Source organism: Macaca fascicularis, chromosome 7 (genome assembly GCF_037993035.2).
Source record: "Macaca fascicularis isolate 582-1 chromosome 7, T2T-MFA8v1.1".
Classification (NCBI taxonomy): domain Eukaryota; kingdom Metazoa; phylum Chordata; class Mammalia; order Primates; family Cercopithecidae; genus Macaca; species Macaca fascicularis.
This window is the reverse complement of record NC_088381.1, coordinates 110,615,489-110,637,932: the sequence shown is the minus strand read 5'-3', so window position 1 is coordinate 110,637,932 and position 22,444 is coordinate 110,615,489. Positions and strand designations below refer to the sequence as shown.

Genomic DNA, 22,444 nt, shown 5'->3' with positions numbered 1-22,444 from the left:
GAATGAACTAAAATAGCTGATTTGAGATCCAGTTCTTTCCCAGTAATCTAGGCTGGGGAACAGGGACACTCCTCCAAAAAGTAGATGACCACCTGGTCTATATGCTTTGCAAACATGGTAATTATTAGCTTTCCTGAAAAATAGACTAATGATATTAAAGGAAAGACCGTATCTTAAGAAGTTTTTAGTGAGAAGTTCTTAATTCAGAATTGCTTATGTTAAACAAGCCTACAATGTATGAACTTACAGAACTGGATCCATGGAAAATATGGTAAAATAGGCGATCATCTAGGGGATGACACAAAAATGCTTTATTAGCTAAATTTTCCTTCATTTGTGAGTGATGTAAGATCTCATGAGAGACTATGTCTATTACCTTGAGTCTCCAATGTGGAAATAAGAACTTAAGAAAACGTGTAGTTTCCCAACTCCTTCCTTTCCACATTATAGATCTTACTCACTATGAGGCTTCACTAATAATTTCAGATATACACATGAAACTACATGTGTGTTACCGTAAGTGTGTAAGTGTGTTAGATCTCTGATTTGTGTAATTATGTTCAATAGTGCAGTTCTTTGTTTTAGCTCACTCACCAACAAAATAACCCACTCATCCAGGTAAGTATAGTAAGAGGTCAGGAAAGATAAATAGTCTAATTTAAAACGGGAAGAGGATTTGAATAGACGTTTCTCCAAAAAGATTCACAAGTGTCTAATAAGCACATGAAAAGATACTCATCATTGTTATCATTAGTGAAATGCAAAGCAAAACTCTAATGAGGTACTATTTTGCACCCATTTGGAAAGTATAATCAAATCACAAACACAGACAATAGCAAGTGTTGGTGAAACTGTGGAGAAATTGGAAACATTTACATTCACTAATGGAAATGTAAAAATGTTACAGCCACTTTGAAAAACAGTTATGACCCCGTGATACTACTTCTACATGTATGCCCCAGGTTAAACCAAATCTCCACACACTTACACATACATAAGGAAAAAGCAATGCAACTACTTATACATAAATGTTCATAGCAACATTATTCATAGTAGTCAAAGAGTTTAAAAAATTGAAATGTCCATTAATGCATTAATTAATTACCAAAATGTGGTGTATCTATATGTTATGTGTTGAATTGTGCCCCTATAAGGACACATTGAATTTCCAACCCAAGGTACCTAAAAATGTGAACTTGTTTTGAAATAGGGATTTTGCAGATGAATCAAGTAAGACCGAAGTCATTATGGAACCCTAACACAGTACAACTGGTGTCATTATAAGAAGAGAAAAACACCATATGAAGACAGAGACAGAGAGAGATGGCCATGTGATGACAGAGGAATCAATTGTAGTGATGCAACTGTAAGCCAAGGTGAGTGAAGGAACCAGGGACACCACCGGAAGCTAGGAAACAAGCAAGCACAAATTTTATGCAGGGTCTCAGGGAGCATGGCTTGATTTCAGGTTTCTAGCATCCAGACTATGATAAAATATACTTGCATTGCTTTAAGCCACATGGTCTGTTTGGTTACAGCAGTCCTAGGAAATAAAAACATCAGACAACAAGTATATTCAGGAGTAGAAAGAAATGATATGCTAACACATACTACAACATGGATGGATCTTTTGCTAAATGGAATGCACCATGCCCCAAAGGACAGATAATGTATGATTCCATATATGAATTTTCTAGAACAGACAAATCCATATAGACAGGTAGTTGATTCATGTTTGCCAGGAGCTGGAGGATAGGAGGAATGGGGAGTATTTTTCTAATGAGTGTGAGATTTCTTTTGGGGGTGATGAAAATAGTAATTAAATTTTAGTGATAATTGCACAACTTTGTAAATATACTTAAAATGTCAATAATTTATACTTCAGAAGTGACTATTATAGTGTATAAATTAAGTCACAATTAAAAAAAAAGAGGTAAGGCAAAATGCCTCAAATATTAGGATAACCCCCTTGTTAGGGAAAGCTGTTTCATATGTTTACAATCTAAAGCATTTATACAGGCTAGGCATAGAGGCTTATGCCTGTAATCCCAGGACTTTGGGAGGCCAAAGAAGGAAGATTGGTTGAGGACAGGAATTCAAGTCCAGTCTGGCAACATAGTGAGACTCCATCTCTACAAAAATAAAATTAGCCTTGTGTGGTGGTGTGCACCTGTTGTCCCAGCTACTCAGAAGTCTGAGGTGGGAGGGTTGCCTGAACCCAGAAGACTGGGGCTCCAGTGTGCTGCCATCCCACCACTGTCCTCCAGCCTAAGTAACTAAGAACCCATCTCAAAAAAGAAAATAATAAAATAAAAAGAAAAATTTACATAGACCTCTTATTTAGCCAGGCTTTCTGTGCAATGTTTGTCCTCATGTTGGAGCCCAGTAAAACAGTTGTTCTTCAGAAATCTGTGTGAAACATCCTACCCAGACTTCTCGTATACTACTTACAATTCTCCTTCAACATTAATCAAGCTTACTCCAGTGCTTATGCCTAACTGAAACTTAGCTCTTTCAAAGAACAGTACTTCTTCTGCAGTCATGTCATGTGGAGTGTGCTAATACTCACATACACAAGTTCTTGGATTAGAAAATAAGCTTTTTTTCTCCTACTTTATGCCAGGTCCACAATATTATTCTTACCGCCTCATATAAGCAAAACTATATCTGCTCTGATGAAGTTATTGCTCTCTGGATAAGGGTCTCTGAAGCCATCACGTTGTAGTTATTCTAAAATATTCTTTCTACTTTTCTGATTTCACTGAAGGGCCAGCTTTATGTTTTCTCCCTATATAAACTCACTTACTAAATTGTTTCAGTTCCCACCTTAAAATATTTTAGGAAAGCATATGACTCTTTCTAGGTTGAATCAATAAAATTTATTTCAGAAATCTGGTTTAAGATCATTATCATATGTATATCTTTACTTACATATATCACAAACATGATGAAAGTTCTCAAACTGCGGCTGCAGTTTTGAGAGCTCCAGCAACAGTTTTTAAAAGCAGGGTGTGGATTTACTAATTATCCCTAGTAACACCAACACATTGTCTAATTAAGTGAGAGACATAAACAATAGTGAGGCTGAGATTTAAGCGTAGGTTAAAATGACCACAAATTTTTACGTGCTCCATTTGTCCAAATTATATAGAGCCTTGAAAAATTTAATCAGCCACATTTGAGCGCAAGAAACATAGATTCTTCAAACGATAAGCAAGGAATTAATTCTTAGGATAAACATAAAATCTCACAGAAAAGTGAGATAAACATCATGAAAATTTTAATGGAAACACTGTTGTCTGACCCTTGTAGATGGATGTTAACACTGGATTCAAAGCCTAAGGGTCTCATTAGTGGTTCTCAGCTCTTGGCTCTAGTGTTCTGTCACTGATATAGCAGCTAGGTCAAAATGCCTACTCCTAGCTTCCCTACTTACATAATTTCAATTTGCAAGTGACATGGTCACTAAAACATTTACAGTTTGCATTTATGCACCATTATATTTGCAAATTCTTCTTCTACGTGATTCTTGCTACAAATTCAGAGCGAGTACAGGTGGTTCAACTCCTGTTAGAAAGTAAACTTACATACACGTACGAAATAATTGCCTTTGGGTCAGTGCCAAACCTCTGAACTGCTACCAAAGGAAGTACAATGTGGGTCGTGAGTGAAGCAACAATTCTTATAAGATGATATCAACATGACAGCTACCCTAAGTGACATATTCAGTACCTTTATTTCTTCTTTAACGCATGATTCAACATCCTTTTCCATCATATAGTTGGTGGCAAACGTGCGCGCGCACACACACACACACACACACACACACACACACAATTTCAAACAATTCCTAGGTAAAGGTTCCAACTCTCAAATGAGAAAAGTTAAAAGATCTATTGCCTCACTCTATGGTGAAAGATTCACAACCACATCTTAATTTTTGTTGTTTGTTTTTGATTTTGGGGGTTTCTTTAGTGGTTTGTTTTTGTAGAGACAGGTCACCATGTTTCCCAAACTGTTCTGGAACTCCTGGCCTCAAGCAATCCTCCCACTTTGGCCTCTCAAAGTGCTGGGCTTTCAAGCATGAGCCACCATGCCCAGCCTCATATCTTAAATTTTATCTGAAGATGCTCTTTTCATTCCCTTTAATTCTATCTGAAGATGCTCTTTTCATTCCCTTTAAGACAGTCGTTATCAACCCAGGTTGGCACATTAGTATCGCCTGGGAAGATATTAAAAAGCGTTGATGTATGGACAGCATTCTAAACCTATTAAATTAGAGTCTCTTGGGGTGGAGCATAAGTATTGATATTATTTAAAGCTCCTCTTATTATATGGATCTTTAATCCTTAAACATCATCAGTCTCAGAGTCCATAATCTGCGGGTAATGACCTTTTTTTCTCAAAGCCCACGATGACTTTTTCTGAGGGCTTTATTTGTTCTTATCAATGGCCAAACCACCACAAAGTCCCATATTTAAAGATATAGATAAAAAACAGAATTATGTACTTTTAATTTCAACTGCAATATGTAAAGTGCTTTATCAGTCACAAGTTTCATACTTAGAATAACAAAAAGCTGTACAAACTAAAATGCACTGGCTTTTCTTGGACCCTTTAGAGAACTGAGATTACAGGACACACCAAAACTTCAAAATCTAGAAAGACAAGGGCATCCAGAGAGATAGAGCAACTGAAATCTAATTACCTGGAGCAAAAACTACAGGATCCATAAACTGGTAGAAACTCTTAAGCAATAACTTTGGCGAGCTGCTGGAGACAGCGTGGGATAGAGTAAGAGTAAGAAACTACTGACAGCCATAGTCATAGGCATTTCCCTAAGCTTTCATGAGTTTCCTTTCCACCAATCTTACCATGTTCTCAATTTAGAATGTAACAAAATCTCCCCAGTTCTTTAGGTGGAGGGAAAGAGTAACACTGGAAAACATCTAGAGCACTCTCCATGGAAAAGTCCTCGCCTCCAGGTAAAAGGGTTTTGCCAGAGTTCTGCTCTGAAAATATACTCTGTCTAGAGGAGGAAAGTTTCTTCCCACTCCAGCACTCTCTAGCCACCCTGTCCTACCAAAGAGGTGACTAATCATTATCAAAAAAGAACAAAGCTTGAAGATTGGGAATGCTGTAATCAAGAAAAAAGTGATAGGTAAGAAAAAGAAAAAACAATATAGTAAAAGGAAACAAATAAACAATTTGTAAAGCTTAGATCTCCAAAAAACAGGCCCACTAAAAGACTAAGACCTGATCAGAATATTACAGAATACACTCATCTCCCATAACTTACTACCACATCAACTGGGTGCTTCCAAAGTAACAGCAGATTACAGATGAAAGATTTGTAAGATTCAGAATCCCTAAGAAGAAATACATAGGAGAGCCTGAAAGTGATGAGACAAACATTAAACACAGTATAACTTTTTCCAGATTCACATAAATCTTACAGTAAAAGCCTATGTGCTTCACTTTTTGTCATTCCAACTACATAGGATGTGTATGTAAAAACTTTTTATTTTTATTTTTTATTTTTATTTGTTTTTATTTTTGGTAACTACTTATTATTATTATTATTATACTTTAAGTTCTAGGGTACATGTGCATACCGTGCAGGTTTGTTACATATGTATACTTGTGCCACGTTGTTGTGCTGCACCCATCAACTCGTCAGCACCCATCAACTCGTCATTTACATCAGGTATAACTCCCAGTGCAATCCCTCCCCCCTCCTCCCCGCCCATGATAGGCCCCGGTGTGTGATGTTCCCCTTCCTGAGTCCAAGTGATCTCATTGTTCAGTTCCCACCTATGAGTGAGAACATGCGGTGTTTGGTTTTCTGTTCTTGCGATAGTTTGCTAAGAATGATGGTTTCCAGCTGCATCCATGTCCCTACAAAGGACACAAACTCATCCTTTTTTATAGCTGCATAGTATTCCATGGTGTATATGTGCCACATTTTCTTAATCCAGTCTGTCACTGATGGACATTTGGGTTGATTCCAAGTCTTTGCTATTGTGAATAGTGCCGCGATAAACATACGTGTGCATGTGTCTTTATAGCAGCATGATTTCTAATCCTTTGGGTATATCCCCAGTAATGGGATGGCTGGGTCATATGGTACATCTAGTTCTAGATCTTTGAGGAATCGCCATACTGTTTTCCATAATGGTTGAACTAGTTTACAATCTCACCAACAGTGTAAAAGTGTTCCTATTTCTCCACATCCTCTCCAGCACCTGTTGTTTCCTGACTTTTTAATGATTGCCATTCTAACTGGTGTGAGATGGTATCTCATTGTGGTTTTGATTTGCATTTCTCTGATGGCCAGTGATGATGAGCATTTTTTCATGTGTCTGTTGGCTGTCTGAATGTCTTCTTTTGAGAAATGTCTGTTCATATCCTTTGCCCACTTTTTGATGGGGTTGTTTGTTTTTTTTCTTGTAACTTTGTTTGAGTTCTTTGTAGGTTCTGGATATTAGCCCTTTGTCAGATGAGTAGATTGCAAAAAACACAGATGAAAGGAAGCTACGATACAAATAAATGGAGAGAAATACTTTGATCATAGATGGGAAGACTCAATATTACTATATTTTAATTATTCCCAAGAGTATCAACAGGTTTGATATAGTACCAACCAAAGGCTCAACAAGATGTTTTGCGTATAGTGACCAATTTTCTGTAAAAGTCACATAGAAGGGCCAAGATTTGAAATAGGTAACACAATACTGAAATTGTTAAAATAATTTTTTTAAAAAAGCATTCCAGACTGGGAGAAATATTTGCAAAACACATCTGATAAGCCCTTGAATATGAAATATATAAAGAGGTCAGCAAGATGGCTCATGCCTGTAAACCCAGCACTTAGAGAGGCTGTGGTGGGAGGATTGCTTGAGCCCAGGAATTTGATACCAGCCTGGGCAACGTAAAAAGACCCAATCTCTACAAATAATTTAAAACAAATTAGCCAGGCATGGTGGCATGTGCCTGAGGTGCCAGCTACTTGGGAGGCTGAGGCAGGAGGATTGCTTGAGCCCACAAGGTTGCAGCTGCAGTAATCTGTGATCACACCACTCCAATCCCTAGGGGACAGAGTAAGACCCTGTCTGAATTTTAAAAAAATTCTACATATATATACATGCGTGTGTGTGTATAAAGATATACACACTTGTGTGTATATATACCTATATATACACTAAGAACTATTAAAAACTTGATAATCTAAAAAAACAATTTTAAAAATGAGTAAAATAATTAGAAGTACAGCTGAAAGTTACAAATAAATTGCTGCAATCTCATGATAAAATTTTAATGGATGAAGAATTGCTTCTTATGAATGGCCAAAGAATGGAATTTTTTGAGATGCAATCTACTACTGGTGAAGATGCTGTGAAAATCGTTAAAATGATAATAAATAATTTAAAATAATACATACTTTTATTATACTTTTATTTTAAGTTCAGGGGTACAAGTGCAGGTTGTTACATAAGTAAACATGCATCATGGGAGTTTGTTGTACAGATTATTTCATCATCACGCAGGTATTAAACCTATCCCCATTAGTTAGTTTTCCTGATCCTCTCCCTCCTCCTACCTTCCACCCTCAGTTGGGTCCCAGTGTCTGTTTTTCCCCTGTTTGTGCCCATTTGTTCTCATCATTTAGCTCCCACTTATACGTGAGAATATGCAGTATTTAGTTTACTCTTCCTGTGTTAGTTTGCTAAGGATAATGGCCTCCAACTCTATCCATGTCCCTGCAAAGGACATGATCCCAATTTTTCTATGGCTGTGTAATATTCAATGGTGTATATGCACCACATTTTCTTTATCCAGTCTATCATTGATGAGCATTTAGGTTGATTTTATGTCTTTGCTATTGTGAATAGTGCTGCAACAAACATATGTGTGCATGTGTCTATATGATAGAACGGTTTATATTCCTTTGGGTATATACCTCGTAATGGGATTTCTGGGTCGAATGGTATTTCTGTCTTTAGGTCTTTGAGGAATTGCCACACTGTCACATACAATGGCTGAAGTAATTTACTCTCCCCAACAGTGTATAAGTGTTCCCTTTTCTCCACAATCTCACCAGTATCTATTAATTTTTGATTCTTTAATAGTAGTCATTCTGACTGGTGTGAAATGGTATCTCACTGTGGTTTTGTTTTGAATTTCTCTAATGATCAGTGATGTTGAGGTTTTCTTCACATGATTCTTGACCACATATATGTCTTCTTTTGAGAAGTGTCTGTTCATGTTTTTTGCCCACTTTTTAATTGTGTGTTTTTTTTCTGGTAAATTTGTTTTAAGTTTCTTATAGATGCTAGATATTAGAACTCTGTCAGAAACATAGTTGCAAAAATTTTCTACCATTCTGTAGATTGTCTCTTTACCCTGTTGATAGTTTCTTTGCTCTTCAGAAACTCTTCAGTTTAATTAGATCCCATTTGTCAATTTTTGCTTTTGTTGCAATTTTTTTCAGTATCTTCATCATGAAATCTTTGTCCATGCTTATGTCCTGAATGGTATTGCCTAGACTTTCTTCTAGGATTTTTTCTGTTTTAGAGTTTTACATTTAAGTCTTTAATCCATCTTGAGTTAATTTTTGAATTATTGAATCAGAAAAAAATACAATAAATTAAAACTATAAAAATCTGAACAAAATGTGGACTTTGGTTAATAATAATTATCATTATTTTTCATCACTTGTGCCAAATGTAGCATGCTGATATGTGATAGAGAAAACTGGGTGAGAGTTATCTAGGAACTCTGTGTATTATCTTTGTAATATGTCTGTAAATCTAAAACTATTATATCATAAAAGAATTATTAGATTATGCTTTTTGTCATCTACTATGATGAATAAAATTTTGACAAGAAGGATTCTCTCTTGAATGGTAAACTGCTCACTTCAAATTACCACTTTTGATTAATAACTGAAGCAAGTTCTTTAATATGATAGCCTTTAGGTTCTTCACCAACACACATGTGGAGTCAAATAAGAATCATGGAATAATATTTGCTTGCCTTCTATTTAGTTAACAAGCAACAACTCCAAAATTAAATACATATATTATTAATGATTATTGTTTGAACTTTTATTTTTGATTCATGGAGTACCTGTGCAGATTTGTTACAATGGTTCACTGCTTGACACTGGCTTTTGGGGTATGAATGGTCCCAACACCCAGGTAGTGAGTACAGCACCCAACAGATAATTTTTCAGACCTTGCTTCCCTCTCTCTATTCCCGGCTCTGTTCCCAGTGTTTATTGTTTCTATCTTTATTTCCCTGTGTACCCAGTGTTCAGTTCCCACTTATAAGTGAGAACATGTAATATTTGATTATCCGTTCCTGCATTATTTTGCTAAGGATAATGGTTTCCAGCTGCATCCATGTTGCTGCAAGAACATGATTTAGTTCTTTCAATGACTGTATAGTATTACATATTATATAGCTATCACATTTTCTTTATCCAATCCACCATTGATGGACACCTAGGTTAATTCCATGTCTTTGCTGTTGTGAATAGTGCTGTGAGGATGCAAAGTATTGTTTCAGGTATCTGGGTGTTTCCGGGTGTTACCAGAAGAGATTAATATTTGAGCCAGTGGACTGGGAGAAGAAGACCAATCCTCAGGAAGAGTCACCGACAGTGTGGGTTGGAGCCATCTAATTGGCTGCCAGTGTGGCTAGAAAAAGCAGGTAGAAAAAGGCAGAAGCTGACTCTCTGAGTCTTCTGGCTTTCATGTTTCTCCTGTGCCAAATGTTTCCTACCCTGGAACATCAGACTGCAAGTTCTTCAACTTTTGAACTCTTGGAGTTACACCAATGGTTTGCCAGGGCCTCTCAGGCCTTCAGCCACAGACTGAAAGCTGCACTGTCAGCTTCCCTAGTTTTGAGGTTTTGGGACTTAGACTGACTTCTTTGCCCCTCAGCTTGCAGATGGCCTATCGTGGAACTTCACCTTGTGATCGTGTGAGTCAATTCTTCTTAATAAACTCCCCTTTATATATACATATATCCTATTAGCTCTGTCCCTCTAGAGAATCCTGACTAATACAGCCTAGCAATGGGATTGCTGGGTTAAATGGCTGTTCTATTTTAACTTCCTTGAGAAGTCTCCCAATTGCTTCCCAAAGTGACTGGACTAATTTACATTCTCACCAACATTATATAAGCCTTGACTTTTTTCTGCAGCCTCACCAGCATCTGTTCTGATTTTAAATAATAGCCATCCTGATTGGTGTGAATTGACATCTCATTGTGGTTTTAATTTGCATTTCTATTAAGATTAGTGACATTGAGCATTTTTTCGTAAGTTTGTTAGCCATTTGGATGTCTTTTTTTGAGAATTGTCTGTTCATGTCCTTTGCCCATTTTTAATGGGGTTATTTGTTTTTTACTTGTTGATTAGTTTTAGTTCCTTGAAGATTATGGATATTAGACCTTTGTCAGATGCCTAGTTTCTAAATATTTTCTTCCATTCTGTAAGGTGTCTGTTGATGGAAATTCTGTTGATAATTTCTTTTGTTTTGCAGAAGTTCTTTCATTTAATTAGGTCTCATTTCTCAATTTTTGTTTTGTTGCAACTGCTTTGAGGACTTAACCATAAATTCTCTGTCAAGGCTGATGTTCAGACTGCTGTTTCCTAGGCTGCCTTCCAGGATTTTCGTAGTTTGTGGTTTTACATTTAAATCTTTAATTCATCTTGAGTTAACTTTTTTCATATGATGCAAGATAAAAGTCTAGTTTCATTCTTCTGTATGTGTAGACAGTTGTCCAAGTACTATTGATATTTATTGAATAGAGAGTTATTTCCCCATTGCTTATTTTTGTACATTTATTGAGTATTGTTTTAGATGTTGTGACTTAGAACTGAGAACAAATTGAAGATACTTCCACCTACCCCTGGGGACAGTTGAGCTAAATAACACACTCAGCCATGAAAGAAGATTGAGGCCTGTTTTACAAATCAGTAGTGCAATAAAGAGAATTATTTAAAAATCTGTAGAGAAACACACATTATATTTTTAATACAGTGACCCCAGCCAGTGGTCAGTGTAATTTTATGGGGTTTTTCTACCTTGTGAATATCTCCATATCTCACCAATCAAATAAGTTACTTCATTAATGTGAAGGAATAAATACAAGGCCTGAAGGATACTGTCAATTGTTTGCTTTAATAATATACATTCCTGAGTCTGAAGCAAAGTCTTCTCATTGAAAAATAAGGCTGGAGGTTAAAGATATTGGTTATCTCTAACACATTGTATCAGCATGTTATTTTTAGAAGAGTCATCTTTCTGTTATTCTGTTATATTTCAACCTATAAATTGTTTGAGGATTGAAGGAACATTGGTATATTGATCTTAGTATAAATTAAGTGTAGCATTTTATATGTTAAATTGGTGTTTTCCTAGCAATATATCTGCAGCATCTCAATGTCTATGAAACTATCATGATTTATAATGAACTAAGGCCAAAGCATCAGTGGAATGCCATGCCCAGTAAACCATTTTAATACTCAGCAATTGATTCTATAAGGTTCCTGCTCTTGTAGCAAGATTGCCTATCAACAGCCCTACATCCTCCTCCCCATACAAACTCCCTGTTTACTCATTCCATAGCGCTATCATACTTGGCCAATGTCATCAAACACTGGTGGAAAATGAGGATGCTTATTATAATATAGAATGTTGATTAAGAGTTCTTAATCTCTGTTTCTTTACAATCTTTTACAAAGACTTCTCTCCCTATCACAGTTGTTTTTTGATTACACATACCAGCCTCTGGCAAGTTGCCATCACATGGCCACAACTGCAAGTGGACTGAGACATGTGAAAGAGTATGTGAATATTTAATGTTATTGTTTCTGCTACAGGCTTCCAGAGGTGGAGTCATAATATGGATATGTGTTTCCTGGCTGTTTTATCTCAGGGAGACTATGACTTGGGATTTTTCTGCTTCATTCACTTTGCTGAAGTCTGATAGGTATAACCAATACACTCCATAATTCTTAGATTTTTAGTCACTTAAATTTTCCTATGATTTTAACTATGTATTTTAATAGAATCTTTTCCTAATACTTTTCTTGCAATGCATATGAGCATTGCAGAGATCAATAAATCCATATTTTCTGCCTATCCAATCCTGAACTTGAAGTTCCTATAGCTAACCTATTGTATATCTCCACCTAAAAGTCTGAACTATGTTTCAAACTCAGCGTGCTCAACAATAATTGAAGCAGTCTCTTGGCCTCACACTTACCCCTTTCTTTTTGTTTTTCATCTTACTTAATGGTATTGCCAGTTCTCTAGTTATTCAAGCAACACACCTAAACATTATCGTTATTTCTTCAAATATTTTCCCTCTGCCCTTCTCCCATTAAATCAATGACCAAGGCCAGTTGATTCTATCTTACTCTACCTCCATCAACTTTCCTCCATTCCCACTACCACAATCCTAGTTATGTCAATAGTGTCTCTTTCTGTGATTACTATAGCAGCTTCTTAATTAATCTTCAATCCATTCCTCATCCTACAATTACAGTAACTTTAATGTAAGACAAACATTATCATATCAGTTTCTAATTTCATGACAAAGACTCCCAATGCCTTTAAATAAATGTCAAAATACTTAGCATTTACAAAGTGCCTAAAGGCCTGCTTGTCCTTCTCTAGCCTCATATCACATACATTTTAGTCATGACCCATCTTCTATAATTTCTCTCAACGTTGGTCAGTCTAATTACTATTCATTATTCAAGTCTCACCCTACCTCTCATTTTCCCCAGAAAACCTTACTTCATTTCTTCATGGAAGATTAAGTATTTTGTCTATGTATTTCTATAATTATTCTATCATAGATCTAAGACATACTTAATTATAATTGGCTACTCTAATTCTTGCCTTACTCATTATTCTTGACATTGAGTACTATTTCATTTTAACCAAATTTTCAGTTCAATTTAATGTGAATTTTCAAATTAATTTTATTATTTAATTTTATTTTGAGCCTATACTTTCTTTAATTTGAAACTCTATAGCATAATATTCTTGTTTGTTAAACTACTAGCTATATTATATTGAACAGCTCCAGTATATATACTGTTGAACAGCTTCTCTTACTTACATAGGTCTGCAATTGTAAGTAACAAATATCTTTGAAAAAAGTGAGTATTAATATTAGCTATTTCATACATTTTCCATGAATTATTACCACTTTAAAAATACCTACAGTTTACTTACAAAAATTAAAAATTTTAAAAATTGCCATGTCATGATCAGTAAAAATAAATGTATCTCATATGATCAATAATCCTGAAAAATAGACTCTACCTTTGTAGTGTTTATACATAAGTGGAAACATAAAACACAAGATAAATTAATCTTTGAAGCTGCCTCCTTGAGTGTATAACAATGGGAAAATTGTATTTTCTACAATAAAAGTAAAAATACATTTTATAATATAAATGTGGTCTATGTCCTATGTAGTTTAATTATTGTAAAGTTTATTCATATTTATCATGCCATATACAGGTCCATTCCAATAGTTAGTTTGATACAGTTTTTAAAAATATTTTAACATGAATAAATGCCAGATAAACTTTCTGAGATGTATGATGTTCATGGCACTGTTTAGTTTTCAAAGGATACTCATTTTATTAATACTAAAATATTCAAAATTGAGACATATCATTAGCTAAATGTGTATTTGTAAAGTATTAAAATCAAATAAATAATAAATAGCTCATATATGTAGAAAGCTTGCACTCTTTGTAGTTTCTCGTAAAGTGCTACTTCTCAGATACAACACTTTAAAGTAATTTCCCTGTAGAATATACTAGAACACTTTTTTTTAAAGAAAATGTTATGAGGCATCCACTGTGATATGAGTACAAATGCACTCAATAGTTAGGGGAATCAAAACTAGGTGATTGATATGGTTTGGCTGTGTCCACACCCACATCTCATCTTGAACTGTAGTTCCCATAATCCCCAGGTGTCATGGGAGGGACCTGGTGAAAGGTAAATGAATCATGGCGGCAGTTCTCTCCATGCTGTTCTCATGACAGTGAGTTCTCACAAGATCTGATCCTGCCTTTTGCTCTGCACTCCTCTCTCCTCCCTCCATGTGAAGAAGGATGTGTTTGCTTCTTCTTCTGACATGATTGTAAGTTCCCTGAGGCCTCCTTAGCCATTCAGAACTGTGAGTCAATTAAAACTCTTTCCTTTATAAATTGCCCAGCCTCAGGCAGTTCTTTATAGCAGTATGATAATGAATGAATACAATAAATTGGTACTGGATAGTGGGTCACTGCTATAAAGATACCTGAAAATGTGGAAACATCTTTGGAACTGGGTAACAGGCAGAGGCTGGAATAGTTTGGAGGACTCAGAAGAAGATAGGAAAATGTGGGAAACTTTTGAACTTCCTGGATACTTGTTGAATGGCTTTGACCAAAATGCTGATAGTGATATGGACAATGAAGTCCAGGCTGAGTTGGTCTTAGATGAATATGAGGAACTTGTTGGGAACTGTAGTAAAGGTCCCTCTTGTTATGCAAACAGCCTGACAGCATTTTGCCCCTGTCTTGGAGATCTGTGAAACTTTGCACTTAAGAGAGAAGATTTAGCGTGTGTGGCAGAAGAAATTTCTAAGCAGCCATGTGTTCAAGAGGAAGCAGAGCATGCAAGTTTTAAAAATTTGTAGCCTGATGATGCAGTAGAAAAAAAATAATAAAACTAATTTCTGGGGAGAAATTAAAACTGGCTACAGAAATTTGCATAAGTAACAAGGAGATGAGCACTAATCACCAAGATGATGAGAAAAATGTCTGCAAGGCATGCTAGAGAACTTCACAGCAGCCCCTCCCATCACAGGCCCAGAGGCCAAGCAGAAAAAACAATGGTTTAGTGGGCTAGGCCCAGGGCCCCCCTGTTGTATGCAGTCTAGGGACTTGATGACCTGTGTCCTAGCCATTCCAGATGTGGCTAAAAGGAGCCAAGTTACAGCTTGGGCCATAGCTTGGGAGTGTGCAAACCCCAAGTCTTGGCAGCTTCCACATAGTGTTGATCCTGAAGGTGCACAGAAGTCAAGAATTGTCTAATGCTGTACCCCCATTGTATCTGTGAAGTAACTAACTTGCATTTGATTTTACAGGCTCATAGGCAGAGGGAACTTGCCTTGTCTCAGGTGAGATTTTGGACTTGGACTTTTGAGTTAATGCTGGCCTGAGTTAAGACCTTCGAAGACTGTTGTAAAGCATGATGGTGTTTTGAAACATGAGGACATGAGATTTGGGAGAGGTCAGGGGCAGAATGATATGGTTTCACTGTGTCCCCACCCAAATCTCATCGTGAACTGTAGTTCTTATAATCCCCACCGTGTCATGTGACAGTCCTGGTAGGAAGTAATTTAATCATAGGGATGGTTACCTCCATGCTGTTCTCATGATAGTGAGAGAATTCTCACAAAATCTGATAGTTTTATAAGGGGCTTTTCCCCCACTTAGATTAGCACTTCCCCTTGCTGCCTTGTGAAGAAGGATGTGTTTGCTTCCTCTTCTGGCAAGAGTGTAAGTTTCCTGAGGTCTTCCCAACCATGTGGAACTGTGAGTCAATTAAAACTCTTTCCTTTATAAATTACCCAGTATCAGGCATGTCCTTATAGCAGTGTGAGAACAGACTAATACTGTGATATTAAGGTATATCGAAAGTGGAATAATACTGCAATACCAATAAAAGGCTTATACCCTGGGCAGGTTGATGCTTTCTCAGACTGGGCTAGTAGCTCATGTCATGGACAGCTGGGAGACAATAACAGTCTCATTGTGTATTACTAAGAGTCAAAGTTACTCTAGGAAAACAGAAACTCAGCATTTTATGGCAGGAATTTTACTTTTGATTCTGAAAAACCATTATTATTGTCAATTGACAAAAAAGAGAGTTCACAGCAATTGGTACCTTGGAAGACAGAGAAGAAAAGGAAAATGAGAAGAGTTATGAAATAAAATTACTATTTCCAGAGACAGAATGCTAGAGTTAGATATCTGCCTTGTGACCTTATAAAACTTTGTTACACTTGCAAGTTGGGATGAAAATAAGCATCCTAATATTCTTAGTGTAGCATTGTGCTTCTTAATATCCAGAGAAAATGGGTTCAAGTCCTGCCACAAGTCCTGCATGAAACCCAGTTCCCTCTCATTATTATACAACAATTCTCATTCAATTGCTATTTTCTATTCGCATCTAGCTCTGATTTCCAGCTTTTTCTGAATTATAAGACTTCTGTGCACAGTGATCTAGTGCTGACCCAATTTGAGTACAGAAAGTTCTCTTTACTTCCTCTACTCTATGTCACAAATAATATCACTGAAAAGCAATATTGTTGGCTGTACATTTAAGAATAACTTATTACAGGTGCCATATGTCAGTACTGTACAGAAGGTAATTTTCAAATGACACCAGTTTCCCTGCTCTTAAGACGGGCTCTCAACCCCCTCTATCAATCCAGTCACCAACCTCCCATCATACTGTTTTATTTCTCTTCCTCTCTGCATGTTTCACTCTGTTTTCTTATTTTTAATCTGTTACATCTCTGGATTCCTGTTCACTTTCTAGTAGACAACTTTGCTAAACATTTTAGAGTGTTCTCAAATGGCATGTCCATGAATCCTTAGTTTCTATTCATAAGGGACTTTAAAAATATTTCCCTAACCAAATAGAGTTACTTGACAAAAATAAACTTTAACTAGTTAAGCCAGAGTTCTTAATCTCAGTAAATCTCCTCTTCCTAGTGGTCATACTTATTAACTTGGCTTTCCAACTGTAAGTGAATTAATTATAAGAAATTCTTCTCAATTCTGTTCATCTCTGTTCCATCAGCATTTATCACAATACTTGGCATACAATTGGTACTGACAAAATATTGAGACAATAGATGGAAGAATGACTGGTTAATTGAGTAATAAAAAGGGCATTAATAAATGTCCTTTGGGTTATCAAAGATGATTATTCAGTGGAAAAGATTAGGAGTACATTCTAGTTGCCATCCTTTTGGGAATCAAAGAAAATGAGAATACCAATTTTGCTAATAATGTAACACATGTATCTGCAGCATAGTTTGTAGTTTCCTGATAAAAACTTTTTGTAATAGAAACAGTAATATCACTGAGTGTGGAGATCCAGTTCAGTTTTTATGTTGACTATTTAATACTCTATGTAGAATGTCTAAATTAACATATAGATACCAATACTAAAATAAACTGGGAACTTTATTTTGGAAGTTTTAGATAATTCTGGCATTTGTTGTAATCAACTGCAGGTCTCTGATGCCCTTTTGTTAGCATAAGTTAATTGTTGCTCAAACTTAGAGGATAATTTTAAACAAATTTGTAACCAGCTGCTTTTCTAAAATCAGATTTCTGCAAATATGCTTATGAATATTAATTTTGCTAAATTACAGGGCTTCTAGATTCTCTGTCCACACAAGTTTTACAACCCTGTTTTACTCTTCCTTAATTAACCTTGATTTCCTATGCCTACAGTTTTTGTGATTTTAAGCTGGACGCATGACTTCAGTTCCTCTTTGTCAACCTTACCCCATTGTTTCCTTGCCTACCTAGCCATTTCTTTCTGTACACCTTTTCTTATCCTCATTTGCTTTGCAAATCTAACCACTATTCCTACCTAATAATTCATTTGCTCCACACACCTCTTCTTTCTCTTTAATCTCTATTTCACTCTTCCTCCCATTTCTCTTTTAAATTATTTTATATTTATTCTCGTCTACATTTAAATGTTTTCCTTTTTCCTGCTTACTTGCTTTTGGCGGATTTTCTTCCCCTTCACAAATAAACAACCATCTAATAGTAGTGCAGACGTGATGCTGCATATTTTATTTCATTGGAAATAAAGTTAGTTAATAAAGTATATACACTACTAGAGAAATTAAAAGAAAAAAGGAATCATATAGTAGGCCTGATATAATCTATATTAAAATCTGCTTCTAAAAGCTTTTATGCAAAATTCTTACTTCACTGATTCCAAAGTAATGTGTGTACAAAAGAAGTGTATACTTTAAAAATTATACATTTAACTTGACAATATGTAGTGTTTAGTAAAATATGGATAATGTACTCAACAAAAATTATGACAGCCTTTAAATGATTATAATGAAACATATTTGGTTTACACAAAGTAGTTAATAATTTCAGGAAAATAAGTATAAGCATAAGATATATAATAAGGTAGTTGATAATGTCAGGAAAATAGAGCATAGTGCACACACTATTGATAAAAAATTAACAATACTATCGTTTTTCTTAAGAAATTTCTGGAATTCTTGGTATTTTATAAATAAAAGGTTTCAACATTTCTGTTTCATTATGAAAATAAACAGACATGACTGATTTAGAACCATAGAAGTAATGCAATTATGTTGTTAAAAATGGCTAACAATACATGAATTTGTCCAAGATGATAATACTTTAGGAGAAAAACATTAAAATATCTTACATATTCTTGGAGATAGCTTTGATTTATGAGTGGTTTTATGAAACAACCTTCTTCATGTCAACAACGCAAATGACAAAGCCTGTTTTACAAGGGTATTCTCAAGGAAATTGCAATTCACTGTCATAGTTTTGTGCAATATTATTGCACAACATACATTTCAAGCAAAAATCCTTATGGATGCTAAACAATACTACAATCGCCACTCTATCTAAAATTCCACTTGACTAATTATTTTCTCAGATGTATCTTTTTTTTTTTTTTGACCAAAAAACACTTTTGTTTTGGCATTTGTGGACAAAAAATGTTACTGCAACATTTAATAATCACTCCTTAAGACACAGACTTAGAGATAGCAATATTTGTACCAAAGTATTTTTAACATTATATAGGTAATCAGAGTATCCTCAGCAGAAAACACACCCTTTTAGAAGTGTTTGGCACTATGTGACCGTTAGGCTATGACATTTTACTTACTATTAATGCCACATAAACATAATAGTCAATTAGCTTTGGAGAGTTCCGTAATAATGTATGAAAATTATAAGAAGCAAAAACATAAGCAAAGGACTTTTCATTAATTGTATAGCAAAGGATCTGATGTATAAGATAATGTAGAATGGAAGCATAGCCGAGGAAAATTTACCCAGAGAGAAATTTAACACAGTATTTTTTCTTATCTGTCTTTCATGACACTGAATGTTTTCAGAAAATGATTCTAACTTAAAACAAAACTGTTTAGGGGATCCAAAGGCTTGCAATAGTGGGTTTCCCATTTTAAGAGGATCTTTGTACAAAGAAGGTAAAGCAGGAAAATAACTTCATTTTTACCAGGAAGTCTTAAAACCCTATCCACTAGGAATATAATTTGGTCCCCCTGTTGCCTGATGCCTTTTATTTTCCTGATTAAAGCAAATCAAGCTTTACTAATCAAAACTACTTCTTAATATGATTAAATGTAGAGTAGCATAGATTAATTTTATCATCTAATAGTAGTTCAAAGGATTAAATGTTAAAATCCATATAAAAACGGCCATTGCTTCAGTTAGTTTACTCTGCACTTTTACTTACTTTGACTTTTTAATATTGTAAACTTTACCTTTACAATTGTTTTCTATCAACTGTAACCGTACATCTTACATTGCCTTTCTAGTTTTAGAGACAAAGAAAACACCTTTGAAGAGGAGGGAGAGGATCAGGAAAAATAACTAATGGGTACTAGGCTTAATAGCTGATGATTAAATAATTTGTACAACAAACCCTCATGACACTTTGACCTATGTAACAAACCTGCATATGTAGACCTGAACTTAAAGTAAAAGTTAAAAAAAAAAAGAAAGAAAATTTGCGGCTGGACATGGTGGCTCACGCCTGTAATCCCTGCACTTTGAGAGGCCAAGGCAGGCAGATCACCTGAGGTTGGGAGTTTGAGAGCAGCCTGGCCAACATGATGAAACCCCGTCTCTGCTAAAAATAAGAAAAATTAGCTGGGCGTGGTGGCGCTCACCTGTAATCCCAGCAAATCAGGAGGCTGAGTCAGGAGAATTGCTTGAACCCATGGTCAGAGGTTGCAGTGAGCCAAGAGATCGCACCACTGCACACTAGGCTGGGCAACAAGAGCAAAACTCTGTCTCAAAAAAAAAAAAAAAAAAAAAAAAAGAAAGAAAAGAAAAGAAAATTTGCTAGGAAAAAAATAAAATAAAATACATTTTATAATATTTATAAAGGCACATGTCGACAGCTCAATTCAACTCAACTCGTTTGAAAATAAAAATTTTCCTACAATAGTGTCTTATTTAAGTCCAACATATTTCAATGTTTTTGTTAGTAGGTATCATATTATTTTAACTATCACTACATATGTGTCTACCATCATATTCCTAACTTACAAAAAAAGGAGTTCTATTTTAGCACCCTCTTCTTTAATAAATATTATTTAGATAACTAGTAATAATGCATATTTAATAAAGGAGACTTAAATTGCCACCAAAAATTATAAAAATACCAACTTGCCTTGTTTTTGCCAGAAATACATTGAAGTTAAAAGCCATTAGTTGACATTATCTTTCATTTTAAGTTAATTAATTCCGTGATTTCCACTTACACCTCTTGTATTTGATCTCCTGGGCGTAGGACATGCTGGTGATAGAATAACTGAATCTCTTTACATTTTGTGGACAAATTCATTGGATTATGTATTTTAAAATGAAATTAAACTGGGTCAAATACTTTTTTCTAGTTGTTGTATTCTATTCATTTAATTACCTAAGAAGTTTTGTTTATTTTTTAAGCCAAAAAACAACTCCACTATGCAGTGACTGTAAATAAATGAGGAAAGTAAATGAAGTATATTATATTTGGCTGTGAAGTCATTTATATTTGTATGACAATACAAAGCATCAAGTTAAACCTGTGCATCAGTGATTACTTTTTGGAGGAAAAATTTGGCAGAAACCCAAAGGAAAACTCAAATTATAATAGCTCTTGTCTGAGTTATAACAGTTTCTGTTCATCTGCAAGGCATTTAGTTAATTAGTTGTGATAGAATAAAATCTGAAATCAAATTATTTTATACTCAGAAGCTAGTCCCTATATACAGCCCAGTAGTGGATTTAACAGATCTTTACCAATGGAAGGTAGCCTATTAAATTGTCTCAACTAAACTTTGTTGCTCGCTTTATTTAATTTTAAGAGCATAAAATTTTCTAAACTCATACTTTGAGTTGCTATGCTTTTAAAACATATATATTACACGAACCATATTATTCTTTGTACATAATTTTATGTAAAACATATATGACCATTTATGTGTTCCTAAGGCAGTAGGTGTCCTTTGAATATTCAAGAGATAATGTCTTAGTTCTATGGGAAATAAAAATCATATATTTTGTAAACTATTTTCTTGTAATCATTCTCTTCTCTGATGCTTGTAGCAATTATTGCCTTTAGCATTATTTTGATTTTTTCTGTATTCTATTTTCATTTTATTACTCAAGTTTATAAATTACCTTATTCTATAAAATAAACCAAATTTAAATTTGTGTGAAATTATTTACTGCATGTAGCTTATTCAATATATACTTATGCCAGGAAAGCTTGTTGAGTATATAGCACAAAAGTCTATAATTTCAATGTATTTATGCATGGGATTTAGCTTCATCTCTTTTTATTTTAACTTCTATTTTAGATACAGCGGGTACCTGTGCAGATTTGTTACATCAAAAAATTGTGTGATGCTGAGGTTTGGAGTACTAATCCCGTCATTCTGGTGGTAAGTATAGTACCTGAGAGATAGATTTTTAACCCACCCCCTTATGCTTTAGTAGTCCACAGTGTCTATTCTTCCCATATTTATGGCCATGTATACTCAATGCTTAGTTTCCACTTATAAGTGAGAACATTCAGTATTTGGTTTTCTGTTTTTGTATTAATTTATTTATAATGAATATAATCTTTTTAATAATAAAATCTTTTCCTTTGCAGCAACATGGGTGGCTTTTATTGATTTTATTTATTTGCTATTGAGTTGATTTTATTTCTTTGCTATTGTTAATAGCGCAGCAATGAGCATACAAGTGCATATGTCTTTTTGGTAGCATGATTTGTTTTCTTTGGGTATATATCAAGTAAGCATTGCTGGGTCGAATAGTAGCTCTGTTTTCAGTTCTCTGAGAAATCTCCAGACTACTTTTCACAGTGTCTGGACTAATTTACATCCCCCAATAGTGCATAAATGCTTCCTTTACTCCACAGCCTAGCCATCATTTGATTTTTTTTTTTTAATTTTTTTAATAATAGTCATTCTGACTGGTGTGAGATGGTATCTCATTGTGATCTTAATTTGCACGTCTCTGATGATTAGTGTTGTTGAGCATTTTCTCATGTTAGCCACTTGTATGTCTTCCTTTGAGAAGTGT

The 22,444-nt window shown here is 35.0% G+C and overlaps 1 long non-coding RNA gene across 1 annotated transcript in view; it reads left to right on the top strand.

Moving 5' to 3' along the window:
- The window catches only part of LOC135971663 (uncharacterized), a 45,134-nt gene extending 23,336 nt beyond the window's left edge, over nucleotides 1-21,798 (top strand). Inside the window, exons 2-3 of the long non-coding RNA XR_010587913.2 lie at nucleotides 1,211-1,376; nucleotides 21,715-21,798. This is a non-coding gene — a long non-coding RNA (uncharacterized lncRNA). The remainder of the gene's footprint in view (nucleotides 1-1,210; nucleotides 1,377-21,714) is intronic.
- Nucleotides 21,799-22,444: the final 646 nt, after the last annotated feature.